This window comes from Alosa sapidissima, chromosome 17, assembly GCF_018492685.1.
Source record: "Alosa sapidissima isolate fAloSap1 chromosome 17, fAloSap1.pri, whole genome shotgun sequence".
Classification (NCBI taxonomy): Eukaryota; Metazoa; Chordata; class Actinopteri; order Clupeiformes; family Clupeidae; genus Alosa; species Alosa sapidissima.
Genome location: NC_055973.1, coordinates 4,938,852 through 4,955,782, shown reverse-complemented (window position 1 = coordinate 4,955,782; position 16,931 = coordinate 4,938,852). Strand labels below are relative to the sequence as shown.

General features: G+C 36.8%; 1 protein-coding gene across 1 annotated transcript in view; it reads right to left on the bottom strand.

Moving 5' to 3' along the window:
• topbp1 (DNA topoisomerase II binding protein 1) overlaps positions 1–16,931 on the bottom strand; it is a 72,176-nt gene that overhangs the window by 17,806 nt on the left and 37,439 nt on the right. The gene's annotated exons all lie outside the window — the stretch shown is intronic.

Genomic DNA, 16,931 nt, shown 5'->3' with positions numbered 1-16,931 from the left:
CTGAAAGACTGCATTGTTTGTCAAATGATGTAAAGTTTGCACTGCTAACTGTAGGTAGCTCAACAATAGCTTTGTTTAGAGATGATGATAAATATGGAGTTTTTGATCCACATTCAAGAACACCTCATGGATTTCCAGCAAACAATGGCACTGCTGTGATGTTGACCTTTGTCAGCTTGAGTGACGTGATTGATCATCTGCTTGCATTCTGGACATTACTTGAATCATCTGATGCATGGATTTATGAGTTAATGCCAGTGTTATTTACATCTGAGTGTAATAATGAACAAGGAAGCCACACTGACAATGTGCAACCTGCTCAGACTGCAGAGTTCCCAGCAGCCATTTCTGAGAATTCACTTAGGCCTACTACCAAACATAGTAAGGATCGCAGGCGCAGAAAAGCTGCCAAAGCACAAAAGGATATATCCTGCAGTGAGAACAACAGAATCAGACAGCGAAAATATTATGAACAGAATAGAATGAAAAAAATTGAATATGAAAAAAAGAGGTATGCACACTGCATTCAAGACAATAAGAAATCGTACCTCAGAGACCGTTACATGAATGAGAGTTTTAGATTGAGGAAACAGGCTTACATGAAGAAACATTATGCAAATGATCCAACCTATCGTTCAAGAAAGAAGTTGACCATGAAACATCACTATGCAAATGATCCAACCTATCGTTCAAGAAAGAAGTTGACCATAAAACATCACTATGCAAATAATCCAACCTATCGTTCAAGACAGAAGTTGACCATGAAACATCACTATGCAAATAATCCAACCTATCGTTCAAGAAAGAAGTTGACCATAAAACATCACTATGCAAATGATCCAACATACAGGCAGAAAAAAAAGGAAACTTTCACTGACAGATACAGAAATGACCCTTTATTCAGGCATTATCGTTCTCTACAAAAAAAGAAGAATGCAGGTGTGGGCATAAATAACAGTTTTCAGAGAATTATTCACAAAATGCGTTGTGCTTTACATATACAGCGTAAATATCGGAATCTTACACGCCTGTCTGGACATCAATCAGAGCATGAGGTTGAACAACAGTCAACACCAACAGAAAGCACCATTTTGCATGATGCCATTGCATCTTTTCGAATGGATGTACAGAACGGCCCTACTTTTGTTTGCACAGTGTGTCACAGAGCTTTGTTTTATAATCAGGTAAAAGAGTGCAATCATGAATGTTATAAAAAGAATCGAGCCATGGTTGATCAATGCTTAACAGGCAAATATGTACATACATGCAGCGAGCAGTGCAGTGCACTTGAATCATGTTGTGCACCAGATGAAAAAACAGAGTGGATTTGTTACAGCTGTGATGAAAACTTGAAGATGGGGAAAATGCCGGCCATTGCTGTAAACAATATGTTAGAGCTATCACCAATTCCTCCAGAGCTCAGTAATCTTAATATACTTGAAAGGCACATCATAGCACGGTACATACCATTTGCAAAAATAATTAGTCTTCCTAAAGGCCAGCAGAAATTAATACATGGTGGAATTGTCTGTGTAGCTTCAGAGATTGAGGCAACAGTCAATGCTTTGCCTAGACCCAGCAGCCAGTCACAGCTTTTGAAAGTGAAGTTGAAAAGAAGAATGAACTATACAGGGCATTACCAGTTCCAAACTGTAGACATGACCAAAGTATTACGTGCCTTATCAAAACTGAAAGAGATGCATTCAGAGTACAAGGACATAACCATAACTAATGAAACACAAGCTTTTGGGGATGGAATAAATAGCTTGGCAAATGAAAACGATGTCAGTGCTGCAGGGGAGGTTGATCTAATGGAGACTGATGCAGTGGATGAGTTTGACATTACTGACCCAGGACATTCAGAAATAAATAGTGAAGACAATCAGCCTAATAATGAAACCCATGAGTTACATGATAACCAAGATTCACTTGACACTGAGCAGGACACAAGTCAGCAAAATGGTGGATGCTCTATAGATTCATGCTTACAGCCAGCTGATATTGCACAGGAAATGATAACATTTGGTGAAGGTATATTCACTGTGGCACCAGCTGAAGGAAACAGACCAGTGAGTTTTTTCAGAGTTCCTAAACTAGAGGCAATGGCTTTCCCTGTGCAGTTTCCCACTGGAATGAACACTTTGGATGAAACACAAAGACCAATGAAATTATTGCCAAGCAGATATTTCAATGCACGTCTCTTTTGTGTTGACAATCGATTTGCTCTCGACTCCAATTATATTTTTTTCGCACAATTTATCACAGAAATGCATTTGGCAAAGTCTTCTATGTCTATTCAACTGCGTAAAGGAAAACCTATGACCAGAGATGGACGCAAAATCACTGCAAGAATGCTACAAGACAAACGTGAAGTGGAAAAACTGGTACACAACAGAGATGCCACTCGATTCATGCAGCCTTTGAGAGGAACACCTGCCTACTGGGAAAAAACCCTCAGAGACCTCTTTGCAATGCTTCGCCAGCTGGGTACCCCAACATTCTTCTGTACATTTAGTGCTGCCGAAATGAGATGGCCAGAGGTCATACAAACAATAAAGGCACAGCAAGGAGAGCAGGTTGACTTTTCTGAGCTCGACTGGGCATCAAAATGTGAGATTCTACGTAGCAACCCTGTCACCACCATGCGCATGTTTGACAAGCGTGTTGATGCACTTCTCAGACACCTACTTTTGTCACCAGCACAGCCCATCGGTGAGGTCATTGACTACTTTTTTCGAGTGGAGTATCAAGCTAGAGGTTCGCCTCATATACATATGTTGGTTTGGTGTAAGAACGCACCTGTATTTGAGGAGGACCCAGATGAGAAAGTGTGTGAATTTGTGGACAAGTACATAACATGTCAGCTGCCTGACCCAAATACAGACCCTGAGCTTTTCAAAATAGTGACAGAGGTGCAAACCCACAGCAAAAGGCACTCCAAGTCATGTAAGAAAGGAAATAAGCACTGTCGGTTTGGATTTCCGAAACAGCCTGTCGAGAGCACATTTATAACACGCCCAATGCCAGCAGAGCTCATGGACGAATCTGACGATGAATCTGATCATGACCGCTCTTCCATGTCTCCTGAAGACGCCAAAACTAAGCTGAGGCCTTTATGGGAATTGCTGAATAATCCAACAACATCATTTGAAAGCATCCCACAGCTACTTGCCCAATGCAACTTAGGCTATGAGGAATACCTAAACTGTGTCAGTTCATTAACAACGTCCAGTGTGCTAGTAATGAAACGTCAACCAAAGGACTGCTGGATTAATGGCTATAATGAACATTTGTTAAGGGCCTGGAATGCAAACATTGATATTCAGTTCATCCTGAACCCTTATTCCTGTCTGATGTACATCTTGTCATACATTTCCAAAGCTGAACATGAGATGAGTGAGTATTTGAAAAGAGTTGTCTCTGATGCTTCTCAATCAAATACCTCTGACTGTGAGGAAATGAAACAAATCATGCAAGCATACTCCAAAAACAGAGAGGTTAGTGTTCAAGAGGCTGTTGCACGAGTCTGTAGCTTGAAACTGAAGTCTTGCTCTCGAAACGTGATATTTATACCCACTGATGACAATGCTTTGAAAATGAGCGTCCCTTTAAGGTACCTGAATGACAGAATCCCTGATTCAGAGAATGTTTGGATGTCCGGAATGGCAGATAAATACAAAAACAGACCAGATACACCAGAGTTTGCGACAATGTTTATGGCAGAGTTTGCTTCCACTTATAGAGTTGTGTATGGAAGGCAGAAAGAAGGAAAAAAGGTTTTGCCACTTCAAAATGAAATGGGCTTCATTCAGAAGCGAACGAAAGGAAAGCCTGCCATTATCAGATACGCCCGATTTTCTGAGCAAAAAGCTCCAGAGAAATTCTATGGCACATTGCTCAAACTGTACCTCCCTTATCGTTCAGATTCACAGCTGAAACCCAGAGGTTTTCCAACATATGAGTCATTTTACACATCAGGTTCTATACGTCTTCCTGGAAGAGACTATAATGAAAGAGTAGTTTCTGTTGTCAAGGAGAACAGGTCACAATTTGAAAAGAACAGTGATGCAATAGAGAAAGCTATTGAGAACATAGAAGAAAATGGACCTATGGAGGATGCATGGACAACACTTGCACCTGAGACAGAGCTTCTTCGGCTTGAGTGCATTTCTGAGCGTGAGGAAATAAATCCAGACGAAATGAATGAACGGGATGACATTCCTGAATATAGCTCAAGTACCACAGACAGAGGAAGTGCAGCACCAATGTTTGAGGCTCCTCAAATAGACCCTACTGTAGTCCGTAACATGTATCAAAATCTAAATCAAACGCAGGCATCTATATTCTATACAGTGCGTAAGTGGTGCATGAGACGAGTGTGTGGACAGAGTGCCGATCAGTTTTTTTACTTTGTCACTGGTGGAGCTGGAACTGGCAAATCTCACCTTATCAAATGCATCTACTCAGAGGCATCAAAGATACTCCGCAAGTTACCCCGCATCACAGAGGAAAGAGACATGTCCATGCCCACTGTCCTTCTCACAGCATTTACCGGCACAGCAGCTTTTAACATATCTGGCAAGACATTGCATTCTGTCCTGAAACTGCCAAGAAGCCTTAAACCACCTTATCAGTGCCTTGGAAACCGTCTAGATGAAGTGAGAGCAACCTTGTCCAATGTTGAAATAATTGTCATTGATGAAGTGTCCATGATATCAAAATCACTCTTTGCATATGTCAATTGGAGATTGCAAGAAATCAAAGGCAGCAAGAAACCCTTTGGCGGAGTCTCAATCCTGGCCTGTGGTGATTTCAACCAGATAAGTCCCCCTGGTAAAGCCAAACCTCTCTGTGTGTTTGAGGATCATGTTCTTGATATCTGGAAAGATCGATTCCAAGTAGTCACTCTCACAGAAATCATGCGCCAGAAAGATGATGTGCCATTTGCTGAGCTGCTCAACAGGATAAGGGTGAAACGCAAAGGAGAGGCATTATCTGAAGCAGACAGAGCTCTACTTGGCCAGGCCATATGTCAAGCTGATGACTGTCCCAAAGACATTCTGCATGTTTTTGCTACAAATAAACAAGTAAACCAACACAATGCAAACACAATATCTGCTCTATACTCTGAACTGGTCAACATTGATGCACATGACTATAAGAAAGATCTACAAACTGGTCGGATGGAAAGGCAGAGAGCACCTTTTGAAGGACGTAAAGGGGATTTACCAGACAGACTACAAGTTGCTAACGGTGCCCGTGTGATGCTCATGAGAAACATAGATGTAGAAGATGGACTTGTGAATGGTTCATTTGGAAAGATTGGTAAAATTGTTTATCACGACCAAGATGGCAGATCACTTGTAAAAATGCTTGGTGTTGAATTGGACAGTCCCAAAGCAGGGCAAAGACATCGCAATAAAGGACCAGAAGGACCGGACAATTTGGTGTACATTGAAAGAGTAGAGGAACCTCTTAGTAAAAAGGGAGTGGTTCGTCACCAATTTCCAATGACTCTAGCCTTTGGTTGTACCATACACAAATGTCAAGGCATGACGACAGTTTCTGCAGTGGTCTCGTTGCAGCGCATATTTGAACCTGGTATGGCATACGTTGCTCTCAGCAGAACGACCTCACTACATGGTCTACGCATAGTTGATTTTGATGAAAACCAAATATATGCTGATCCAGAAGTCACGGTTTCTGTGGACAGTATGCAAAAAGTTGAATTTGGAAACACCATGCCCCTTCTTCACTGCCTCCCCACTCTGAGATCACCATCTTTAACACTGGTCCATCACAACACTGAAGGACTGTCAGCCCACATCGATGACGTGAAGAGACATCATGAACTGTGCCTCGCAGATATTTTGTGCTTTACTGAAACACACCTTTTTGGCACATTTGTCCCAGAAAATATCCAGTTGGAGAACTATCAAATGTATAAGCGCAATAGACATGTGTCATACACTACTCTTTCACATTTTGTACAGAAAAATGGTGGGGGAGTTGCTATGTTTGTAAAAAGCCATGTTCTAGCCCATCACATTCCATACATACAGGGTGTGACTGATCTCGAATTCCTGGTATTGAAAGTTGTTGCTCCAGTTCCACTATTAATTGCAGTGATTTACAGACCGCCGGATTACAATACAAATCTATTTTTGCCAAATCTCTGCCATCTACTGGAGTCTTTACATGTTATTGCTGATAGTCCAGTTATAGTCTGTGGGGATTTTAATGAGGACATGTTGACCAATGGAAGGAAGCCAATCTATGAGTTGTTCCAGTCAAAAGGATTCACAAATCTCATTACTACCTCCACCACTGAGAAGAACACGTTGTTGGATAACATCTTCATCTCTGATCCTCAGCACTGTGCCCATTCAGGTGTTCTACAAACATATTACAGTTATCATGATCCTGTTTTCTGTATTCTTCATTAATTTAAATACATCAGCTAATTTTACATTCCTCCAATCCATTATATCAGCTTCAGAATTAGGTTAGACACAATGTATGAAATATCGATGTGCATGGTGTGTCAAGAAGTATGATAACATTCATTAATTTGGCAGATGCATTTGTCCAAAGCGACTTATAGCAATAGAATAACATTTAAGCTATTAACATTGAAGCATTTAAACATTTAAGATACAGAGCTATAACTACAACAATATAATTACATTTAAGCTATTAACATTCAAGAATTGTAACATTTAAACTTTTAAACAGCAGTTATAACTACAGCATTAAAACAAAATTTAAACTACAATTAAGAGAAGACTACGGTGTGTGAGGTTGTCAAAAGCACAAGGAGAGGAGGTATTCATGGAAGAGTTGTGCCTTTATAGTGGAGCTGACAAATACAGATCAACATTAAACAAGTTACACAAAGTATATTATGCAGAGTTAACTAAAATAAAATAAATTTGAATATTGATTGCTAGATTGATTGTTCTTTGACCAAAACATTCTGTCACAATTTTAATTGATAGTCAAGCTCAATAAAGCCTTTTTACTTGCAAATATCTTCTTGAGTGTCTCAGACTCACTACTAAAGATTGATTGTTAGACATTACAGGGTTCCTTTGTGCAAATATAATAGGTATAAACACACATTTCTCCCTTTCGGTGAATGTATGTCAATGAATGTATGAATGAATGTATGTTTATGACTGACAATGTATGTATGGTTATGAATACAGGAATTAATGCATATCTATGATTGAATATATGCATATTTATGAATGGATAAATTAAGGTATTTGTAAGACTGAATGCATGGATGTTTATGAAAGTTTGTAACGTATATGGTAGAATAGAAGAATACATGAAGGATGGCAATTTACACAGCACATTTTGAGTAGCCCAAATGTTTACTGAACATTTTCCCTTTAACGTTTTTTTTTTTTCTTTTTCTTTTTTTGTGCTGGTTGTGTATCTGTTTAGCATTTATTGCAGCAATTTTCCTGGTGACCAGGTCAAATTTCTCCCTGGGGAAACTAATAAAGTAACTTTTGCTTTTCAGCATTATTAAGGGCAATTCTTGTTTTTTTAGAATCGGCATAGCATTTAATTGCAATGAAACTTGCCAACTAGATGACAGTCCAGAGGTGCAATACAACATAATGGTAAATATGCAGTATGCTAATAGAACACTGTATGAACAACCAATTTAATGTAATCATGTTGATAATGTAGTGGGACAAACATCTACTGAAGTCCAAAATGAAGAATTCTGCTGATTTGAACTAAAAGTTCAATCCAGAAACACCAACAATGCATGAAAACGTGTCAGCAAATAATGAATAAAGCAAAAGAAGACTGTTTGGAACATTTGACCTACCAAACTACCAACCTTGTAAGTAGAAAACACAAACAAGGAAGTAAATGAATTAATTGACCGGTTTATTGATAAATCAAAATAAAAGTTCAAACGGACAATAACAAAGCTAAGGTAATTGTAGGCTTGGCCCATGACAATGTACACATACCGTAACAATCAACAAACAAACAAACAAGCCATCCAGGCTATAAAATGGCCACACAAACTCCCCGCGAGGAGCTTTTTTGCCACACTAGGCCAGGATGTGCTACATCATAGTCACTCAATCTCCCCACTGGGAGAGTAGTTGCGGCACTCAGCACACACTACCACTGTAGTACCTTTAAAATGAGCAGGTCAAGATCTCACAGCATGACAGCAGCTGAGGACAAGACCCAATATAAAACATACTGTACACACTACACACAGCCATCCATGGCTCTCACACAACCAATGCTGGCGGGCTCAAAAGGCACTGAACTAACCCCATCTTTTAAGGGCTGTCCAATCAACCCCAACTAGCTGACACGCTGACAATTTGAAATAGAAGTTTGTCTACAAATCATAACCTTTAAAATTATATATTGCATTAATCAATTAAACAAACAATCCATATATTTTTTACTGATCTCATTTGATACCATATGAAGGAAAATGACATTGGATGTTAAAACTAAATTTCTCTCTCTCTCTTACTCCCTCATTGTGGTGCATGAACTATATTATAAATTGAATCTCTTACTTTACATCTGAATTCAATTTCACATCTTTGCATTTTTGCATTTTCATGCACTGTATTTCCTTCAGGAAATGCTTTTCTAGTTACAGTGCATGAAAATGCACTGTACTGTTCTTCCTAGGCTTCTTCTTATTACAGTGCATGAAAATGCACTGTACTGTTCTTCCTAGGCTTCTTCTTATTACAGTGCATGAAAATGCACTGTACTGTTCTTCCTAAGCTTCTTCTTATTCTTATTACAGTGCATGAAAATGCACTGTACTGTTCTTCCAAGGCATTTTATTACAGTGCATGAAAATGCACTGTACTGTTCTTCCTAGGCTTCTTATTCTTATTCTTCTTCTTCTTCTAACGCACTTAATGCAGCTTCAACCGTTTAACGTAGAAACTTCATTCAAACTATGTTACGTAGGTCTTACTTAGGACATGTGGGCTTTGTATTTTTCAACTTTGTAACTTTTATACTTTTTAAACTATTAATTAAAAACTAGTCAAAATTTCCCCATAGACTTAACATGGGCTGATGACATCACAATAGAGCCGTTAAGCAATTAGAATCCTATGGCAGGTGTTCGGGCCACCTGGACCAACTGCCAGTCTCAGGCTTTAAGCATACAAACTGGCCCTATTAAGACTACACATCCTGTTCAACTGCTTCCTCTGCCAAAAACTGTTTCAAAATAAAAGTCCTCACTACAATATTTCACTGTTAAACAATGTAACCCTTTAAACTACTGAACTTTTTAACTGTTCAGCCATTGTAACTGTTACTTGTCATCAACTATGACTCCTACCCACTGTAGCTAGTTAGCTAAGTAACATGGTTAACATAGTTAGCATGCTAGCATGTTAGCATGCTAGTTAGCATTTTTAACAAAACTGCTAAAAATGATTAGCTAAGTTGGCTAAGTCACATGGTTAGCATAGTTAGCATGCTAGCATGTTAGCATGCTAATTAGCATTTTTAGCAAAACTGCTTAAAATGATTAGCTAAGTTAGCTAAGTCACATGGTTAGCATAGTTAGCATGCTAGCATGTTAACATGCTAGTTAGCATTTTTAGCAAAACTACTAAAAACGATTAGCTAAGTAACATGGTTAGCATAGTTAGCATGCTAGCATGTTAACATGCTAGTTAGCATAGTAACTTTGTTAACATTATTATCTTTGTTAACATAGTTAGCATAACTGCTAGCAAACATTAGAGCCATTCCAACTGTCAGTTATCGTCAACTATCTACCTAAATAATTTAACCATTTAAACTATCCACCTATTTAACTGTTCAGTCATTCCAACTATATTAAACCTCATCTACTTAGCAACCAATATAGTTTGTTTTTACTCTGTATGATATTTTACATCATATTTTTGCATTTTCATGCACTGTATTTCCTTCAGGAAATGCTTTTCTAGTTCTTATTCTTCTTCTTCTAACGCACTTAATGCAGCTTCAACCGTTTAACGTAGAAACTTCATTCAAACTATGTTACGTAGGTCTTACTTAGGACATGGGTGCTATGTATTTTTCAGCTTTGTAACTTTTATACTTTTTAAACTATTAATTAAAAACTATCAACATTTCCCCATTGACTTAACATTATGATTATGACATCACAATACGGCCGTTAAGCAATTAGAATCCTATGGCAGGTGTTCGGGCCACCTGGACAAACTGCCAGTCTCAGGCTTTAAGCATACAAACTGGCCCTATTAAGACTACACATCCTGTTCAACTGCTTCCTCTGCCAAAAACTGTTTCAAAATAAAAGTCCTCACTATAATATTTTACTGTTAAACAATTTAACCCTTTAAACTACTGAACTTTTTAACTGTTCAGCCATTGTAACTGTTACTTGTCATCAACTATGACTCCTACCCACTGTAGCTAGTTAGCTAAGTTAGCTAAGTAACATGGTTAGCATAGTTAGCATGCTAGCATGTTAGCATGTTAGTTAGCATTTTTAGCAAAACTGCTTAAAATGATTAGATAAGTTAGCTAAGTCACATGGTTAGCGTAGTTAGCATGCTAGCATGTTAGCATGCTAGTTAGCATTTTTAGCAAAACCTCTTAAAATGATTAGCTAAGTTAGCTAAGTCATATGGTTAGCATAGTTAGCATGCTAGCATGCTAGTTAGCATTTTTAGCAAAACTGCTTAAAATGATTAGCTAAGTTAGCTAAGTCATATTGTTAGCATAGTTAGCATGCTAGCATGTTAGCATGCTAGTTAGCAATTTTAGCAAAACTGCTAAAAATGATTAGCTATGTTAACTAAGTAACGTGGTTAGCATAGTTAGCATGCTAGCGCTAGCATGTTAGCATGCTAGTTAGCATTTTTAGCAAAACTACTAAAAACAATTAGCTAAGTTAGCTAAGTAACATGGTTAGCATAGTTAGCATGCTAGCATGCTAGTTAGCATAGTAACTTTGTTAACATTATTATCTTTGTTAACATAGTTAGCATAACTGCTAGCAAACATTAGAGCCATTCCAACTGTCAGTTATCGTCAACTATCTACCTAAATAATTTAACCATTTAAACTATCCACCTATTTAACTGTTCAGTCATTCCAACTATATTAAACCTCATCTACTTAGCAACCAATATAGTTTGTTTTTACTCTGTATGATATTTTACATCATATTTTTGCATTTTCATGCACTGTATTTCCTTCAGGAAATGCTTTTCTAGTTATTATTCTTCTTCTAACGCACTTAATGCAGCTTCAACCGTTTAACGTAGAAACTTCATTCAAACTATGTTACGTAGGTCTTACTTAGGACATGGGTGCTATGTATTTTTCATCTTTGTAACTTTTATACTTTTTAAACTATTAATTAAAAACTAATCAAAATTTCCCCATAGACTTAACATGGGCTGATGACATCACAATAGAGCCGTTAAGCAATTAGAATCCTATGGCAGGTGTTCCGGCCACCTGCATCAACTGCCAGTCTCAGGCTTTAAGCATACAAACTGGCCCTATTAAGACTACACATCCTGTTCAACTGCTTCCGCTGCCAAAAACTGTTTCAAAAAAGTCCTCATTACAATATTTCACTGTTAAACAATTTAACCCTTTAAACTACTGAACTTTTTAACTGTTCAGCCATTGTAACTGTTACTTGTCATCAACTATGACTCCTACCCACTGAAGCTAGTTAGCATGGTTAGCATAGTTAGCATATTAGCATGCTAGCATGTTAGCATTTTTAGCAAAACGGTTAAAAATGATTTTCTAAGTTAGCTAAGTAACGTGGTTAGCATAGTTAGCATGCTAGCGTGTTAGCATGCTAGTTAGCATTTTTAGCAAAACTGCTAAAAATGATTAGCTAAGTTAGTTAAATAACGTGGTTAGCATAGTTAGCATGCTAGCGTGTTAGCATGCTAGTTAGCATTTTTAGCAAAACTGCTAAAAATGATTAGCTAAGTTAGCTAAGTAACATGGTTAGCATAGTTAGCATGCTAGCATGTTAACATGCCAGTTAGCATTTTTAACAAAACTGCTAAAAATGATTAGCTAAGTTAGCTAAGTCACATGGTTAGCATAGTTAGCATGCTAACATGTTAGCATGCTAGTTAGCATTTTAAGCAAAACTGCTAAAAATGATTAGCTAAGTTAGCTAAGTAACATGGTTAGCATAGTTAGCATGTTAGTTAGCATTTTTAGCAAAACTGCTTAAAATGATTAGCTAAGTTAGCTAAGTCACATGGTTAGCATGCTAGTTAGCATTTTTAGCAAAACTGCTTAAAATGATGAGCTAAGTCAGCTAAGTAACATGGTTAACATACTTAGCATTTTAACATTGTTAGCATGCTAGTTAGCATAGTAACTTGGTTAACATTATTATCTTTGTTAACATAGTTAGCATAACTGCTAGCAAACATTAGAGCCATTCCAAGTGTCAGTTATCGTCAACTATCTACCTAAATAATTTAACCATTTAAACTATCCACTTATTTAACCGTTCAATCATTCCAACTATATTAAACCTTATCTACCAAGTAAATCATTTACCTATATAAACTATCCACCTATTTAACTGTTCAGTCATGCCAACTATATTAAACCTCATCTACCTAGCAACCAATATAGTTTGTTTTTACTCTGTATGATATTTGACATCATATTTTTTGCATTTTCATGCACTGTATTTCCTTCAGGAAATGCTTTTCTAGTTCTTATTATTCTTCTTCTTCTAACGCACTTAATGCAGCTTCAACCGTTTAACGTAGAAACTTCATTCAAACTATGTTACGTAGGTCTTACTTAGGACATGGGTGCTATGTATTTTTCAGCTTTGTAACTTTTATACTTTTTAAACTATTAATTAAAAACTATCAAAATTTCCCCATTGACTTAACATTATGATTATGACATCACAATACGGCCGTTAAGCAATTAGAATCCTATGGCAGGTGTTCGGGCCACCTGGACCAACTGCCAGTCTCAGGCTTTAAGCATACAAACTGGCCCTATTAAGACTACACATCCTGTTCAACTGCTTCCTCTGCCAAAAACTGTTTCAAAATAAAAGTCCTCACTATAATATTTTACTGTTAAACAATTTAACCCTTTAAACTACTAACTGTTCGGCCATTGTAACTGTTACTTGTCATCAACTATGACTCCTACCCACTGTAGCTAGTTAGCTAAGTTAGCTAAGTCACGTGGTTAGCATAATTAGCATGCTAGCATGTTAGCATGCTAGTTAGCATTTTTAGCAAAACTGCTAAAAATGATTAGCTAAGTTAGCTAAGTAACGTGGTTAGCATAGTTAGCATGCTAGCATGTTAGCATGCTAGTTAGCATTTTTAACAAAACTGCTAAAAATGATTAGCTAAGTTAGCTAAGTAACGTGGTTAGCATAGTTAGCATGCTAGCATGTTAGCATGCTAGTTAGCATTTTTAACAAAACTGCTAAAAATGATTAGCTAAGTTAGCTAAGTAACATAGTTAGCATGCTAGCAGTTAACATGCTAATTAGCATTTTTAACAAAAAAACTTGGTTAACATTATTATCTTTGATAACATAGTAGCATAACTACTAGCAAACATTAGGGCCATTCCAACTGTTAGTTATCGTCAATTATCTACCTAAATAATTTAACTATTTAAATGATCCACCTATTTAACTGTTCAGTCATTCCAACTATATTAAACCTCATCTACCTAGTTCAGTCATTCCAACTATATTAAACCTCATCTACCTAGCAAATAATTTAACCATTTAAACTATCCACTTATTTAACTGTCCAGTCATTCCAACTATATTAAACTTTGTCTACCTAGCAAATAATTTAACCTTTTAAACTATCCACCTATTTAACTGTTCAGTCATTCCAACTATATTAAACCTCATCTACCTAGTTCAGTCATTTGAACTATATTAAACCTCATCATGTTGGTTGCCAATTAGCACATCATCTGTTTTAACAATATATTTCACACCATATGTTTTGCATTTTCATGCACTGGTAATTCCCTGGAATTGCGTTTTCTAGTTATTCTTCTGATTCTTATTCTTCTTCTAACGCACTTAATGCAGCTTCAACCGTTTAACGTAGAAACTTCATTCAAACTATGTTACGTAGGTCTTACTTAGGACATGGGTGCTATGTATTTTTCAGCTTTGTAACTTTTATACTTTTTAAACTATTAATTAAAAACTAGTCAAAATTTCCCCATAGACTTAACATGGGCTGATGACATCACAATAGAGCCGTTAAGCAATTAGAATCCTATGGCAGGTGTTCGGGCCACCTGGATCAACTGCCAGTCTCAGGCTTTAAGCATACAAACTGGCCCTATTAAGACTACACATCCTGTTCAACTGCTTCCTCTGCCAAAAACTGTTTCAAAATAAAAGTCCTCACTATAATATTTTACTGTTAAACAATTTAACCCTTTAAACTACTGAACTTTTTAGCCATTGTAACTGTTACTTGTCATCAACTATGACTCCTACCTACTGTAGCTAGTTAGCTAAGTTAGCTAAGTCACATGGTTAACATAGTTAGCATGCTAGCATGTTAGCATTTTTAGCAAAACTGCTTAAAATGATTAGCTAAGTTAGCTAAGTCACATGGTTAGCATAGTTAGCATGCTAGCATGTTAGCATGCTAGTTAGCATTTTTAACAAAACTGCTAAAAACGATTAGCTAAGTTAGCTAAGTCACATGGTTAGCATAGTTAGCAAAACTGCTAAAAACGATTAGCTATGTTAGCTAATTAACGTGGTTAGCATAGTTAGCATGCTAGCATGTTAGCATGCTAGTTAGCATTTTTAGCAAAACTGCTAAAAATGATTAGCTAAGTTAGTAAAGTAACGTGGTTAGCATAGTTAGCATGCTAGTGTGTTAGCATGCTAGTTAGCATAGTAACTTGGTTAACATTATTATCTTTGTTAACATAGTTAGCATAACTGCTAGCAAACATTAGAGCCATTCCAACTGTCAGTTATCGTCAACTATCTACCCAAATAATTTAACCATTTAAACTATCCACCTATTTAACTGTTCAGTCATTCCAACTATATTAAACCTCATCTACTTAGCAACCAATATAGTTTGTTTTTACTCTGTATGATTTTTTTTACGTTATATTTTTGCATTTTCATGCACTGTATTTCCTTCAGGAAATGCTTTTCTATTTACAGTGCATGAAAATGCACTGTACTGTTCTTCCTAGGCTTCTTCTTATTCTTCTTCTTCTTCTAACGCGTTTAATGCAGCTTCAACCGTTTAACGTAGAAACTTCATTCAAACTATGTTACGTAGGTCTTACTTAGGACATGGGTGCTATGTATTTTTCAGCTTTGTAACTTTTATACTTTTTAAACTATTAATTAAAAACTGTTCAAAATTTCCCCATAGACTTAACATGGGCTGATGACATCACAATAGAGCCGTTAAGCAATTAGAATCCTATGGCAGGTGTTCAGGCCACCTGGACCAACTGCCAGTCTCAGGCTTTAAGCATACAAACTGGCCCTATTAAGACTACACATCCTGTTCAACTGCTTCCTCTGCCAAAAAATTTTTCAAAATAAAAGTCCTCACTATAATATTTTACTGTTAAACAATTTAACCCTTTAAACTACTGAACTTTTTAACTGTTCAGCCATTGTAACTGTTACTTGTCATCAACTATGACTCCTACCCACTGTAGCTAGTTAGCTAAGTTAGCTAAGTCACATGGTTAGCATAGTTAGCATGTTAGCATGCTAGTTAGCATTTTTAGCAAAACTGCTAAAAATGATTAGCTAAGTTAGCTAAGGCATATGGTTAGCATAGTTAGCATGCTAGCATGTTAGTTAGCATTTTTAACAAAACTGCTAAAAATGATTAGCTAAGTTAGCTAAGTCACATGGTTAGCATAGTTATCATGCTAGCATGTTAGCATGCTAGTTAGCATTTTTAGCAAAACTGCTTAAAATGATGAGCTAAGTCAGCTAAGTAACGTGGTTAGCATAGTTAGCATGTTAGCATGGTAGTTAGCATTTTTAGCAAAACTGCTAAAAATGATTAGCTAAGTCAGCTAAGTAACGTGGTTAACATAGTTAGCATGCTAGCATGTTAGCATGCTAATTAGCCTTTTTAGCAAAACTGTTAAAAACGATTAGCTAAGTTAACTAAGTAACATGGTTACCATGCTAGCATGTTAGCATGCTAGTTAGCATAGTAACTTTGTTAACATTATTATCTTTGTTAACATAGTTAGCATAACTACTAGCAAACATTAGAGCCATTCCAACTCAGTTATCGTCAACTATCTACCTAAATAATTTAACCATTTAAACTATCCACCTATTTAACTGTTCAGTCATTCCAACTATATTAAACCTCATCTACTTAGCAACCAATATAGTTTGTTTTTACTCTGTATAATATTTTACATCATATTTTTGCATTTTCATGCACTGTATTTCCTTCAGGAAATGCTTTTCTATTTATACTTCTTCTTCTAACGCGTTTAATGCAGCTTCAACCGTTTAACGTAGAAACTTCATTCAAACTTTGTTACGTAGGTCTTACTTGTGACATAGGGGCTATGTATTTTTCAACTTTATAACTTTTATACTTTTTAAACTATTAATTAAAAACTACTCAAAATTTCCCCATTGACTTAACATTGGGCCTTTATGACATCACAGCAATTAGAATCCTATGGCAGGTGTTCGGGCCACCTGGACCAACTGCCAGTCTCAGGCTTTAAGCATACAAACTGGCCCTATTAAGACTACACATCCTGTTCAACTGCTTCCTCTGCCAAAAACTGTTTCAAAATAAAAGTCCTCACTACAATATTTCACTGTTAAACAATTCAACCCTTTAAACTACTGAACTTTTTAACTGTTCAGC